The sequence below is a fragment of the Uloborus diversus genome, chromosome 5 (assembly GCF_026930045.1).
Source record: "Uloborus diversus isolate 005 chromosome 5, Udiv.v.3.1, whole genome shotgun sequence".
NCBI lineage: Eukaryota > Metazoa > Arthropoda > Arachnida > Araneae > Uloboridae > Uloborus > Uloborus diversus.
The window spans coordinates 7,238,266-7,255,040 of NC_072735.1; positions in this window are offsets into that span (position 1 = coordinate 7,238,266).

Consider the following 16,775-nt stretch of genomic DNA (forward strand, 5'->3'; position numbering starts at 1 on the left):
GTATAGTATATTGGTACAGTATGGAAAAATAATAAGAACCTTAGTACCAGAGGAAACGCATGCCATTATGGGCAATTTTTTACTTTTATTCCTGTGCTAAATGATATTCTTTCAACTTATACATTGAAAGAGTATACAAATGTATGTTCCATTGGGTTCAAGAAATGAAATGAAGAAATACACACACAATCAACCAAGAACAGCATGTGGTAATGCTGCAATAAAGATGATGCTGTAAAATGGAACGGCAGTACTGCAGTAGCAATTACAAGCAATAAAGTATTCAGGACATGATGTGAATCAAGCAGTAAATGAGATGCTTTTGAGAAAAATAATTTTATTATTCCAATATCGTAGTTATTGAAACACATAGCAAGTGCATCTGTCGGCTAGACCTTTTTGATCCGTAGAAGAATACGGTATTAGAAATAGTTGCAAAAAAAAAAAAAAAAAATGTGGAGGTCACTTTTTTTGGGGGGGGGGCAATTTCTGCAAAGTGCTGTAAAAGAATGGCGAATGTTCCAGACTTTTTGAAAAGAAGATTCACTATTCATTCCGAGAAGATTGTGATGCATAAATATTCGGTTAAAAATATATTCAATTCGAAATTTTACTACATTTTTAGTATTGATTTTTTCAAGTTCATATTTCATAAAATTTTATTTTACAAAATGAACACATTTCTTTTTTCTTTAGAAATAAATGGAATTGTAATTAGAAAACTCTTTTATGTAAGTGTAAGTAATATTCTACAATTATAAATAATTATAAGTGGTAATCAATGCAATTATTGCAATCAAACAATAAATGTAAAATTAGCAAACAAAATGTGCTCACACCATACAAACGCCGGTTGATAGAAAAATCGACCATAAAAATAAAAATAGAAAATTTAACGGGAAAAATTAAATTTGTATATGATGCACTTACTAGACATAAAATAAATAAATACTAATAAAATTATCACAGTTTATTGTTTTTTTTTTTTTTTTTCGAAACCGGCATTAATGGGTTTTAATTCTTCTAAAGGGGAAAAAAGCAGTGTCAGTATCTTTTAATAACTACTTAATATCCACAAGAAAATGCTGAATTCTTCTAAATTCTTGAAAATATTTTAAAATGAAGATATGTTCAATTTACTTTAATCCCGGCATTTTGTTCATTTTCAAACACAAATATTTAATTAATAATAATAAATTAAAACAGCAAAAGCATCTCTAAAAACAGCTGTTTTGACAGTTGCTTAAAACATATTTTTCCAGAAGTATATGAGAATAAGCAAAATAAAAGTGTGGCAAAGAAAAAAATAAAGACAATTTCAAGTATTTTTAACTTTCTTTGAAGTTGAGGGAAAGTAAGAAAAGTAAAATATTTCGCTTTTGACGAAAGTATAATAAGAATATACCTAGTAAAACCACAAAATAAAACCGCTGCAAGTGAGTTTGGATTATTTTCTGAAGTGCTTTTGTTACCTGAAAAAGAGGCAAGAATAAGCTCTGGTGATCTGAAGGCAGCAAAAACCATTTCTTTTCAAAAAGAAAAAGGATTGTTTTCAGTTTTTTAAAGCTTCGAAAGAGGATTGAATTTATTGTTTTTTTTTTTTTTTTTGAGCTTTTTGTTGTTCAACAAGGGACAAAAAGTAAGTGAGATGGAAGAAGTAGGGCAGAAGGAAAAAAATAATCAAGGAAAAGAGCGCATCGCAAAAAGATGAAAACTGAAATAGAAAAAAAAACTACAAAAAGCACTTGATAAATAAAGCTAGATTTTTCTTCATCTTACTGCGTTAGAGTTCCGCTCTTCGAACATGTTAATAAAAAAGAACATTATATTGCTGTAGGATACACATACTGCATCAATACATATAAAACAAAGTAGAAGGTTTTTTTTACGAAGCAAATTACTCTTTGGCTGAAAATGTAAGCATGTTTTCAAAAAAAAAAAAAAGAAAGGAAAGAGACACCACAATTGTACAGATTTTTTGAAAAAAATTTCTATGTATACATACATATCTTATATATATATATATATATATATATATATATATATATATATATATATATATATATATATATATAATGCTTTTTTATGCAAAGCAGAATTATGTCCCTTGTCAAGAAGGCATAGTTAGAATTTTAATATAGATTTAAATTATATGGTTTTTAATGGTAACTTAAGGACAAAACAGTACGGTAACGGAAGGACATATAACTATAAGTTTGTACAGGCTAAAATTTTAGAATTCTAGTGCGAAACAAACTATTATATAAAGTTAATAGTCGCATTTAAAACAGATATAAGTAATATTTGTAGGAAAATTATGTGTGATTTTATTTAAAAAAATATATATATTTTTTAATTTATTAAAAACTGTTTCGTGATTTTATTTCTTCTATCGTATGTGATGAAAATCATGAAAACTACACTGCAAAACTCCTAAGCATGTGAAAATCATTTTTTTTATCAAACTCATAATTTCACTCGAAAAGGTAGCAAATGTACATTAGGGTGCGTCTTATAATGCACTTTTTGAGAAATTTTTGAATTTCTTACGTGGCACCCCTTTAATTGCTTCCTTTTGATGAAAAAACACCCCCTTAAAAGTTTCACAGAATTTGAACAAAATTTAGAGGTTGCTACCAGCGATTAAAATTAAGTTCATTGTGAAAAATTAAAGCAAAAATTTATATTCCCAATTTTTTATTGCAATATTTGACATCAACATGAAATTGAGTTGGTTAGGGTAGAAAAATAACTCAAATACTTATTTCCTATACATACAAAAAGTAATAAAGCATTTCATGGTTGCTATACTGTATAATAATGTCAAACAAAACTCATGAAAAAGTTCCACTACGTCATTCATATCATTGGTTTACAATTTTAATCTTTTACATTCACCAATATTGTAATTTTTCTCAATTTGTTTATAGTAATGGGAAATATACAAGCCTTTTTCTGATTGCTACTCATCATCCAAACTATTTGATAACATCTCTTCAAAAAAACTTGATGAAAAGACCTTTATGGTGAACAATCTGAATGTTAGGAAGAAAATCCTCTATTTTTTTCCCTTTGGTATTAGTTCTACAACATCTGCTGTTCAGTGTTTCATTGGAGGAGTTGTTCTTTTAAGTTTCTTTAAGAAAGAGACCAATTTGGAGTTTGTGTCTCTTCAGAAATGATACGTAGCTTGAAGCAATAGTTTCCTTCTTGTAAGTGAAAATGCTTTTCAGCAACAAAAGACCAAATCTAGAAAAATTTTATAGCAAAATCATGTTCTTCAGATTCAGAATCAGTCAAAATACATTCAGTTACAACATAGGCTAAAAAAAATAAAATAAATAAATAAAAAAAAATACTTTCACTACAGTTGATTCAGATTCTTCATGATTTTCTTACTTTCAAAATTTCTTCTTTTCATGCAAGTTCTGTTGCCTTTTTAAATAGAGATTTATTTGTAACCAATTTCGCCTTGTCCTCCTAGTTTTCTTTCAGTTAGAAATAATTTCTCGTCTGGAAGTGAAATCTTGCGTAAAGTATCATCAGCAAGAGCAAGGTCAAGAAAGTAATCGAATGATGGATTCCAATATTTTTGTTTTTGATTACTGAAATAGAACTCTTTTAATTTACTTTTTGAGTTCTTAACTGACAACTTGTCTTTCTTTTAGTTGCTAACCAACAGTTAGGTAAGAGGTTGAGAGTTGATTGTAGCTACAGTTAACATGATTTAATAAAATATGAAATAATTTGAAAACCAGTGACAATCTAATTTATTACTAATTAAAATTAATCACAAAAAGATAACATAAATAAATATTATAATAATCGATGCAAAAAAAGAAAAGAAAAGAAAAAGAAAAAAGAATTTCAAAATTTGCAGCAGTGGTAGCAACCTCTAAATTTTATTCAATTTTTATTTTTAAGATATGTGAATTTTTTTTTCATCCAAAGGAACAAAATGAGAGGATGCCTCATGAAAAAATAACATCTTCGAAAATAGGACGCACCCTAATGTACATGTATAGATTAAAACTCATAACTATTCAGGAAATAACAAAAAATGTCTCTTAGTAAGATGGTCATAAAAAAACAAAAAAGAAAAATATATATTTTGAAAATTGGAAAAGCAGGAATAAAAAAACAGCTAATACCTCTTTAAACTATATTATTAAATAATAGTTATAGCACTCCATAGCAAAGTTAAGGGACATAAATATTTCGATTTACGGCATTCTTTAATCGATATAATCTAAGCTATCGCACTGACAATCACGAATGCTCCTCATTACGTCCTCAGGGCATTTTATATGGCTCTGATTTAACCAGTCCAAGTAAATAATTGTCCTGCATAACTCTCTCGCGTCAAATAAGAATACTGCATCTAAGTTATTGTTCCTAATTGCGAGATAAATACGTTTAATGTGCAAAGTAAACGACTTTAACATGGCTTCGTAATGATTCAGCTGAATTGGTTAAATCTGAATAACTTTCTGGATTGGAGATGATGACAGAAATGTTTCTGTTATGAGCAACATTGCAATAGAGATTCATATAATTTAGTTAACCAAAAGGTCATCCAATATCAAATGAACTTGTTTTTTCTTTAACAACATTGACTTTTTTAAAGCTTTGGTAACATTAGACTTTGACTCCTACGTAAATTAAATTATGCCTTGATTAACGTATGCATAACTTAAACTTAGCCCTTAATTTATATATGTTTCAACTTATGCCTTGATGACTTTATGCACAATTTAAATTTTTGATTTGATTAACTTATGCATATTTTAAACTTATGCTGTGGTTAACTTATGCTTTTATTAATTTATGCATGATTTAGACTTATGCCTTGATCAACTTATGCAAAATTGCATAGTTTAATCTTATTCCTTGATTAACTTATGTATGATTACATAATTTAAACTAATGCCTTGATTAGCTTATGCATAATTGCATAGTTAAAACCTATGCCTTGATTAACGGATGCATAATAGGGTTGTTTCCTTCAGTCAAAAGTAGCACTTTTAGTCACTGAAATTGATACAATAAGCAAAAAAAAAAAACATGGACCCAGAAAATACTTTCATTTTCCCAACAGTTATTTTTTAATTATTTTTTTAAATGTTCGATTTTTGAAACAAGGCGTGGTCTTGATGACGTCACAAATGATGCACTTTGCCGCATCTTTCTACCGCGATTCCAGTTTATGATAATCAAGCAGCGAATTAAAATTGCGCTCTACGCTTGCTACCAACCATATCGTTGCCAATACACGTGAGTAAAGATGCAAATTAAATATTTTGCTCTGTGAATGGCAACACAGATTGGCATTTCATCATTTGTGATGTCATCGGACAGAAGCATAAACATTGAAAGCACGCCGATTTAAGTATTTTTTTTAAATATTAAACTTAAACAAATTATTTAAAAAATGGTCAGATCCTATATTTTTAATCATGCACTTTCAGAAAAAATACTTCTAAAATTTTGGAAACGACCCCATAGCATAACTTAAAATTATGCATCCATAAACTTAAGCATAACTTGGGATTATTAACGCGACTCCAATCCGTAAAATTAATCATCTTTCTCTCTCTAAAATAACAGCACAGTTAAAAATGAACTTTGAGTATTTTGACACTCAAGCTACTCTACTATAAAATAAAATATGCATTGGAATTATTGAAACTTTTTCAAAAGCTGAAAACGAAATAAACCCATCTTTCCAAAATCCTAACAAATCCGCGTAGGACAATATCCTTATTTTTTATATTTCCTTTTGGAAGTAAGTGGAACAAGAACAACTATTAATTGCAGATATAATTTAATTTATTTGGTTTTTCAAACTGAATTTGGGTAAGTAGAAAAAGAACATGAAATATTTCCTCATTAAAATGTTTAACACTGTTAAAATAGGTTTAATTTCTTTTAACTTATAATGTAGTAAAACTTATATACTCTTAGACGGTAATGATTCAACGTATGAACATGTATTTTTGTGTAAAAAATAATTCAAAACATCTTTAACATTTATTTTTTTCTTTTGCAGTCTCTCAAATGCACCTCTCCCACATTTTCACGTTTTATTCTTTAACAACAAAATCATCTTTCCAGATAAATTCCTTGGCCGCCCTAAAGTTCAATTTTTTCTCCTTCTTTTTCGCTTTCTTCTTTCAAAGATTCAGGTCATATTGGCTTTTTTTACCCACCGCTTATTGCTTCCAAACACATGCCATAAACAACTTTCATGAATTGATTAAAGACAGCCTGCGTAAGGACAGCTGCTATGAAAAGTAGCACATGAACTCTTTCTCTTGGGTAACTATTGGTAATAGTCCGATGCAGAGGGGAAACAGATGCAAAAAAATGCATAAAGGTAAAGGAAATCTATAAAAATATGTAAGAATAACGGTAATTTTAAAACACTACTTCCTATAAGGAGAGTAGTAGTGAAGCGTTTTTTTTTTTTCGTACGTTGGAAAAAGGGAGTTATTGATTTTCTTTTCAAATAACGAAAATGTAGACTGATGAAAATGTTTCTTCATGCATCAAATAAGATTTTAAAGAAAATATAAGTATAAATGGTGAAGATAAAACCATAAAATTCTCTTAGTATACTCTTATATTTCTCTGCTACTGATTAAGGTTCAAAATGTGTAGACGTCATCGCTTCTAAATTTTTCATGGGTAAGATTTAAGTAATTAATGTTTAGGGAGATCCTTAATATATATGTAATATTGGGGTTGTCCTTGGTGACGCCATTGTTAGCACTTTAAATGGACAATGGTAAGTAAAATGTGTGGTTGCTTGTAATTATTGCGCAATGCACAGTTCAAACTGCAGTTGTTATTATATTTCTGAGGCACACAAATATGTAATTTGTACTTTGTTTGCATTTCAGTATTATATTTAATAATTTAAATTTTTATAAAGATGCGTCAAAACGTTATTTTATGTTGCTATATATATATATATATATATATATATATATATATATATATATATATATATATATATATATATAGTTTGGCAACACTTAATAGTTTTAGTTTAATTGTATGAGCAATAACGCAGACGATTTTTTGAATTAAAATCCGTTTTATTCTTTGCATTATCAAGATGGATGTTAAACGACGTTTAATTCTCGAATTGCATTTAAAAGATAAGGGGAATGGTGAAATTTTGAAAAATTTGAAGTATTTAAATGTGTCAAAGAGGTTAATTGAAAGAACTTTAAAACGGTTTAAGGAAACAGGTAGTGTAGAAGTAAGGCATATTGGTGGAAGAAAACGCTGCGTACGAACAAAAAACTTAACAAAATGTGTTCGCGAAAGAATTCGAAGAAATCCTGCACAATCTGCCAGAAAAACTTCAAGAGACCTAAATTTGTCAAAAAATATGACTGAAATCATCATAAAACAGGATTTAAAATTAAAAGCTTACAAGAAAGTGACAGTATTGATTAACAGAGAAAAATCAAGTTGAAAGAAGAATAAAGTGCAAAGAGCTGCTGAAAACGCACTCTGCTAATGAGATAACTTTTTCGGATGAGAAATTATTTTTGCAACAATCATCTGATAATACGAAAAATAACAGGATTCATGCAACATCAATGTAGAATATCAAATCAACTAAAAGAGGTTCCAGAAACCATTTTCAGTAATGGTTAGGGATGCTATAAGCAAAAGAGGAAAACTGCCATTTCTTTTTTTTTTTTTTTTGAAAAAAGGTGTGAAAATTGACAAAAATTATTATTTAAAAAAATTATTGAAATCTCACAAAATAACCACCAAAAATTATCTTAAAAGTATTCATTCACATTTGAGCAAGATTCGGCACCCACCCACAAAGCAAAGATTGTCCAACAATGGTGCAAACAGAATTTTCCATCCTTTACTTCCACAGAAGAATGGTCTGCATCCAGTCCTCATCTCAATCCACTGGACTATTGCATATGGGAATGTACGGAGAATAAATTGAAAACCTTATAGCCAATGTCCACAATTAAATTTAAAAATTTACTACTAAAGATATGGAATGCTATTCCATTCTCTGTAGTGCATGCTGCTGCGTAAGCCTTTCCAAAAGTCATCTGTGGTTACAGTTAAAGGCGCGAGAATAGAAACCATAACTCAAACATTGATCAACAAGGATTTTACTTTTATTTAACATTTATTTTATCATTATAGAAAAACTTGTATTATAGTAATAAACTTTTTTTGAACCGTCAGTTATTTGTGGGCACCCTGTATATAGGTATTATACATTAGATTTCAATATAAAATTGCGAAATCATTCAGCTTTACACATATTAATCAAAAGCATCTTCATAAGAAGTTTTCGTGATTAATGTAAGAAAGGCCTGGGATTGTTAACTTATTTTACGCGGTTCAACATTAGTCGAACAGTTTATCAAGTCAAAAATGAACCGTATGAATGATGTGCAGCACCGAGATCTATGCGGACAAGAAAAAACAATGTGTTCGATTCTGACTATTCCTTCAAAAACGTGTGCGAGGGATAAGAGTGTCAGACAAATATAAATACAAACAGGTCGAACACACATTTCCCTACCTCAAAATACTTTTTTTAGCTATTTTTTTTTACAATACATTATTACTTGTTTCACGTTTTCAGTCACCTTTGGCTTACTGTTAAACAAAAGAATTTTTAATTTTTAAACATTAAAAAAAGGCCACCTCAATCAATGGATCACGTACTATATATCGTTTCCTCACGCTATCTATCACTCAAAAAGCAAACATAAGTAACACTTAACGACGTAATCAATAACCAGACTTTATTTTATTTAAAAAAACATTATCATACTTAAATTATTTCTGCCTTAGCCCTGGCTTAGGGCGGTAACTTACTACAAATTATCATACTTGTTTTCGCATGCTATCCAGTAAACGTTTTTTAAAAGTTTAAAAAACGGATTAATGTTAAATATATTTTTTACATTAGAAAATATGTGTATGTGGGTCAGTCTACTCCACCCCTTCCCAAAACTTTTGATGAATAGTCTAATTCGAACTTTTTCTTATTTCGTTGAATGTCTGCTAGAACGCCTTTATCCCATTATGATTTTTTTAATGATATTTTTCCTCAAATTTGAGCGGTTCAAAAATATTTTTAAATGGAAAAGATCATGCCTGTTTAGAAATGTGAACCCAATATAAATGATGATGTAGTGAGGCAATTCTCGAGAAAATGTTCCGTGAGTAACGCTAAGTTTTTTATTTTTTCCAGCTAACCAAAACCTTCAAAAAATAATGCTGTTGGGAATTAATACATGCTTTAAAAGACTATCAAAGCATAACAGTTAATCCCATATTTAATTAATAGTTACTTAAATAAAATAAAAAACTTAACGCTACGCACTAGACGTTTTTTCGAGAACGGGTGATTACTTTCCTACAAACCTTGCCGAAAAGATCTCTTGATAATGCACAAGTACAAATACAGCTTTTTTATTCGGCAGTTTTGATATCTTTTTTTAAGTTATTCAGCTAATTTATTATTTAATATATTGAAGGATGAATTTTATCATCCATGAGCACTTGATTTTTTTAGCACCGAAATCTGAGAAAATTGCGCTAATTCAGATTAAGTTCTTTACTTTGAATTTTGAATCTAAGAAATAGAAAAATAAAATGAATTCAACAATTATTTATCGTAGTTCGATGAAATCAAGAGGATAATCAAATTTATTAAAATAATTTGAATTCAAAGTGAGAAAATGCGAATGATTTTATTTTGTGTATTAATAAATATTAAAATGAAAATATTTAATTTCACAACGTCTTTAAAGGCTGAAGTTTGGTTTTTGTTTTTGTTTTTCTATTTCTAAAAACTTAAATCAACTATTTTTTTTTTTAATATTATATGGTAGACCGAACGGTTTGGGGTCAAAATGTCGCCACCGAAATATCGCAGGATAAAATGTCGCGGACAAAATGTCGCCGGCCCAAAATGTCCTCAGCCCAAAATGTCCCCAGCCCAAAATGTCCCCAGCCCAAAATGTCCCCAGCCCAAAATGTCGCCAGTCCAAAATGTCGCCAGTCCAAAATGTCGCCTGTCCAAAATGTCGCCGGGCCAGAATGTCGCTGCCCCAAAATGTCGTCGGGCCAAAATGTCGCCAGTCCAAAATGTCACTGGTTCAAAATGTCGCCAGTCTAGGAGGTCGCCGGTTCAAAATTCGCTCATTCAGTCGGTAAGAAAAATGTAACTGTACAACAATGTTTATAAACATCAAATTTGCGAATGACTGGTAACTGCCTTAAATGATTGTCTCCGTTAAAAATGGGACTGAGAGAAATGAGTTTTTTGATAAATTCTAAAACCTTTCTCCCGTTTTGATTCGTAACTCTTGGCTGCTTTTCAGCAAATAAATATAGAATACAAGCAAACGCACTTTTCATATTTTACGTTATCTTATTTCTTGTGACTCGCTACTTGTAAAAAGTTCTGACTTCGGTCAGTTCTGACGTTCGCTGCATTGTTTTGAACTTTTCTTCAAGAATAGTACGTGTTTATGTTTCCGATTTTTTGCGGCCATTCTACCTAAAAACCTGTAGTAAGAATTTGAACGGTACCCGCAAGTACCCACATATGATTAATGACTGAGTGGTTTTTTGCGTCAATTCTCTCTAGATAGTGGAGCAACTGAACGTTTTCATCGATTTGCATGACTGACATTTCTCAAGAAGTGATGACAGGAATCAAATAAAATGTTAGAATGCAGCAGATGGACAGACGTAGGAGCCAATAAAACCTGAGGGTGGAGCAATCGAGAATGTTTTTCCCATTTTTTTTCTTTATTTGTGACTGATATATCTCAAGAAGTAATGCAAGGATTCATAAAAAAAAAAGTTAGTATGAAATTGAAACTAAACAGAAACAGGTTCCGTTTTAAGTTGATTTTTGTCATCGTTTGCGTAAGTCGGTGTAATTAAATACCCGATGAAAAATAAACTAAATTTAAATATATCACTCAAGAGAGAGAGAGAGAGAAAGAGAGGTTGAAAGAGAGAAAGAGAGGTTGAAAGAGAGAAAGAGAGAGAGGTTGAAAGAGAGAGAGAGAGAGAGAGAGAGAGAGAGAGAGAGAGAGAGAGAGAGAGAGAGATGACTATTTTAAATATCAGTGCTACAGGGTCGGAGAGAAAATGGCTGACTTTTGCCCTGGGAGTTTTGGAGCCTTCGATTCCAACTCCTTCACTCCAACATCAGATTGACATCTTTTCTGATTCCGATTCCGAGTCACAACTGACTACAACTGTATTTATGTCGAGGACTGCATACTAAGTGCCTTGCCTCCATTATTTTTTATACCGATAGATGGCAGCACCATCTCCCGATCGAACAGTTATTGAGAATTTAGAACTAGTCCAGGAGCTAATAGCTACCTGGGACATCTTTTCTAACACTGTAAAAAATTTCAGACGTGCTTCTGGAAAATAATGAGCTACTAATGTGCACAATATCTGCAAGTAATATATCTTGCAAATAACAGGCATGATTTTCGCTAAAACTCAGTAACCTTTCTGAAAATATTCTGGCATCTTTCTGAAAATTCAATAATTTCCTCGATTAAAGCCATTCGTATCTTTGGAACCGTTAGAGAAAACTTTTGTAAGTTTGATACACATAGCTTGACACCTTCCTGCTTTTCCAAGAGGGCGCCTAAAGCATTATTGAAAACATGACCAAAGCTAAGACAGAATTGCAGACAAGTACCAAGAATCCAACTAGAAAGCAGTTCTTGCAAAGCTACTGAATCCAGATACTTATTCATTCTTATTGGGAGCTTTGTCAATCGTGACGGACCGTAGTTGAGCTAAAGCCGATAAACTTATTAAATACGCTCAGTTAAACCTTTAAACTGGTAGCTTTAAGTATTTTTTCTCAACAGTGAGGAGTAGTCTGCACTTGAGCAACTTGTAACAATTCAGGAAACTTTTTGACAAAGATACTTGATTTTCTCAGGACGTGGATAAAAACCTGTGAAATCCCAAAATATTCCACGGAAATAATTAGTAACGTTTCGGATTTTTTTTTTTTTTTTTTTTTTTTTTTTTTTTACAGTGAGCTGCGCTAGCACTAGCACACCTGCGCCCTTTGAAGGAAAATGACCAACTCTGACTCTGGGAATTTCAAACTTTTGACTCCCGACTCCGATGCATTTACTCCAAACTCAGTTCGACTCTGACTTCGAGCGCACAGCCTTATTCTATAAAATTGTTCTTGTTCTTCCAGGGGTTTTAAATTGTTGTTGTCAAAATTTCGGAAAAAAAAAAACTTGCTCCTAAAACTTTGTTTAAGGTTTCAAACTAAAATGATCCTAATATCAGGTTTCTATATTTTCAGTTCACGTACATTATTATTGTTTTTTCTTTATCATGTATGTTGTAATTAACAGAAACAAATGGTACCCAACATTCGATGCTTCTATACCGCAATTAAAAATTCCTTTAAAAGCTTTGCATATATGCTGAAATCAATTAAAAATACATTATTTATTAGCAAATACCAGTCGAAAATGGCAAGGGATGCAAATTTGAATTCGTTGTCATTTCTCCGATCACCAGCCAACAATGAAATTGCAACAAACGTGAAAAAGAATTAGACTTCATATTAAAATAGGCTTAAACGAGTTGATGTGTGCATCACATGACTTCCTTTTACTTCAATTTAATGTCAATTCCCCATTATTGGCAATTTTAATGTGATTCAATTGTTTACTCTCTAAATGTCACCAACAGTGGCCAAATTGAAACCAAATTAAAAAAATTAATAAAAGAAAAATTAATTTGAATTTTGACATCTTGAATTCAAATTATGTTTTTCGCAATCACGAGTGTGTGTATGTAGGCGTGTGTGTTTGTGTGTGGGGGGTATGTGTATGTGGGTGTAGGCATGTGTGTTTGTGTCTGTGTGCTGGCATAAGTGTGTGGGTAGTTGTGTGTATGAATGTGTGTGTGGGGGGGGACGTGTATGTGTGTGTAGAAATATGTGTTTGTGTCTGTGTGCAGGCATGAATGTGTGGGTAGTTGTGTGTATGTGTGTGTAGGTGTCTGTGTGTATGCGTGTGTGTATGTGTATGTGTGTGTAGGTGTATGTGTGTGTATGTGTGTGTGTTTGTGTGTGTGTATGTTTGTGTGTGTGTGTGTGTATGTGTACGTGTGTGTGTGTAGTTGTGTATGTATGCGCGTGTGTGTAGGACATGGATGCAACCTGGAGACGGCTTTCGCTGTAGGAGCAGCATCGTGAGGACCACGGTGATGGTGCGGAGGGTGGCGGTGGGAAAATAAAATGATAGGACGCCAAAAACAGTCAAATAAAAGCAATAAGCAACCGTGATTCCTCAAAAAAAAAAAAAAAAAAACTGTCGCCAAGTTGGCGACAAGACATGGCGATTAAAAGACTGGCGATCATCGCCAAGTGTCAGACAAATTATAACACCACTTGAAATTACATCAGAATTAACGATGATTTCCCCCAAAAAAGGGGCTGAACATCCGAATGCAACCAAAGGGGAAGGTGCACAACTAGGCCCCACTAGGAGTCTACGTACCAAATTTAAACTTTCTAGGACATACCGTTTTTGAGTTAACGAAATAAATACACACATACACACATACGCACATAGGCACATACATACGTACATACAGACGTCACGAGAAAACTCGTTGTAATTCATTCGGGGATCGTCAAATTGGATATTTCAGGTATCTGTACATTCTAGGCCTATATCCACGTGTGGTCGGGTTGAAAAATAAACTCAACTTTCATTCGGGGGTGAGCAAAATTGAAATTAAGACCAATTTTTGATTGGAAATTTTTTCGCGAATACAATACTTTCTTTTTTGTAAAAGGAAGTAAAAAGGTTATTATTCCAGCTCTTTTTTGGTTTAGTATTTTAAAAGAAAAACTATATTAATGATGATAATCCTCATATAAATAATAGCCAATGATCGAGTAACCCGTGTGTTTCAACAATGAAACTCGCGCCACGGCATGATAATTTGATATTATGTTTCGGTAATGTTTAACATTCAAGGAAAGGCTGAACTCGATCCGGCAACTTAACAGTTTTACTGGTAAGACTGTCATTTAAGGGGAACGAAGAAACGGTCAATAATGAACGCTACCTACTGGAGTTAAGGGTTAATCTACTGGAGTTAGGTTAACCATTTCAACTATCAAAATATCAATGGCTTCGTTCAAATTTAGAAGTACAATTTCACCCGTCATACCTTGACCTGCGACTTTCTAGTAATAAATAAATGAATAAATTGCTCTTGGAAAGAATCGATTTTACGAATAGCAAATTTTTGCTACAAAATTTTTGAAAGAATGCTAATTCAGTTTTTAATGTCCCTAGTAATTAAAATTCTACAGAAAAAGAGGAAATTTTCACTAATTTAGATTTTTTCTTTTTCTTTTTTTTGATATGTTGCTCAATCGCCCTCTTTCTCTCTTGCCTGATCTTGAGATGATCTAAGGGAAATATTTAAATTTAATGTTTACTTAAGTACGCTATGACTCGCGCAAATAATTGAAAAAAAAACATTTTAAAACAAATATTTCCTGTTTCCGTTTAGCTTTACTTCGATACCATTTTTTTTTGTATGAATCCTTGCATTACTTCTTGAAATATAGCAGTCATATTAAACAAGAAAGAGAATTACGTTGCACCATCCTCACGTATGTTTACGTATGCACTAATATACAGAAAAACGTTTTCCTATTTATTGTCTGAAATATGTCTGAAGTTTACGAATTAAGACAGAAGACAATTTTTGAAAATTTTCAAGGAACTTACTTTGAAAGGCAATTAGCAGTCTTTCGCAACTTTTATGCTGAAAAGCATCGACGTATATTTAAATTTTTCGCATCACTTGAACGAGAGAATTTTGGACCGGCGACATTTTGACCCGGCAATATTTTGGACCATGGACTTTTTTGTCCGGCGACATTTTGGGCCGACAAAATTTCGGACCAGCGACATTTTGTCCTGACGACATTTTGGACTGGCGACATTTTGGGCCGGCAACATTTTGGGCCGGCAACATTTTGGGCCGGTGACATTTTGGGCTAGTGAGATTTTTGTCCGGCGACCTTTCGGGCCGACGACATTTTGACCGCGACATTTTGGCCGCGACATTTTGGGCGTATACCAGACCGAACTGGTTTCGACTGAACCTAAAATTAGGTTCAGTTCGAAAGAAATGAAAATAATTGTTCTTACTTTGTTTAATTATTCTTTTGTTTTATTTGTTTTTCAAATACTAAACTTCATTTGGAAGGACATACCTGCTGTAGTTCCGTTTGTGTAATTTGCTTTGTCCATTTCCTTGAACTTATGACCACTCCAGCCATCGAATGGACCCCACACAATCAATAAAAAATTTGTAAAATTATTACAAAAAACAGGTTTCAAAATTTTTTCTTCGATACATTAGCAGTAGTAACTTCTTTCTACAAAATTCTAAAAAGAAAACTTTAAGAAAAAATTTCGTCTGTCATTGTGTCAGGGTTGGTTATTTAATGTGTTGTATCCTTTTCCGCTTTACATCATCCTTCTGCAATACAAAGAGAAAAATTAAATTAATCTGAATTGCAACAATCAATTCACCCATCTTAAAAAATAATAATAATATACCTGTCAATAAAAGAAAAAAGAATTAAATATCGTGCACCAAATACAACAATTTTCAAATACGTACTATTGCGAACTTCTGAACATTGAATTGTGCTTGATGGTTCATTCACTTGACAGTTTACATCATTTTAGAAAACAAAAAGGGAGGAGAGGGGGGGGGGGGCTTTAAAAATTACAGTTTATAAAATGATTTATTGAGTTCATTGAAACATGATACCTAACAATTTGAGATACTGAATTTTGCAATGGCGGAGAAAGAACGTTTTCAAGGAAAGGGTGTTTAATTTCTTAACTGACCTCTTACTACTAATTATGCATGCCTGGGGGAGGGGGTGCTCAACAGCATTTTTATCTAAAACATCTTAAACATACAGATTTTGCTAAGAAGGTCCTCAAAATTATTTCTGTCCTTCTTCGTTGATAGAAATATTGTAAAATTGCGTTTCAGAACTTCCATTTCGAAATAATTCCGGAGGAAGTTTTTCAATCCATCATTCTTTTAACATTATCGAAGGTCGTCTAAAATTGCGCTTATTAAAACTTCAGTTTTGAAAAATTTCGCATTCTTTTCCATGTCTACAATCACTTCTTTAGGACTTAATTTTTGAAAAAAAAAAAAAATGCCAGAGTTTCGAAACTTCATCTTCTAACATCGCAAAAGATCGTCTAAAATTGCCTTTCTTGAAACATTAATTCCAAAAAGGTTCCGGAAGGAAGATTCGAACCCCATTATTGTTCTAATGCCATCGAAAAAAGGCCTACACTTGAATTTTAGGACCTAAATTCAGAAAAATTGCCAGTGCAAAGGGTCCCTCGAGTGAGAGAAAATCGCCACCATTGCCTCTCCCTTGTCTTTGGAATTTCGTTTAGAGTTTATATTTACTCAATTGTTTTCTTTTCACATAAGACATACTTTCTTCTCCAAATGTGTTTTAATCCTAATAAAGTTACGTTTGTAATAATTTGTGGCCCAAGATTTTTTTTTCTGCTATCAGAAAATTAATATTGACATCAGGGAAAGTAGGCGTATTAAGTACGGGAAACAAGTTTATACTACACCCATTTTGTTTCACGATGCATTTTCAAACAGTAAAATTACATTATTTT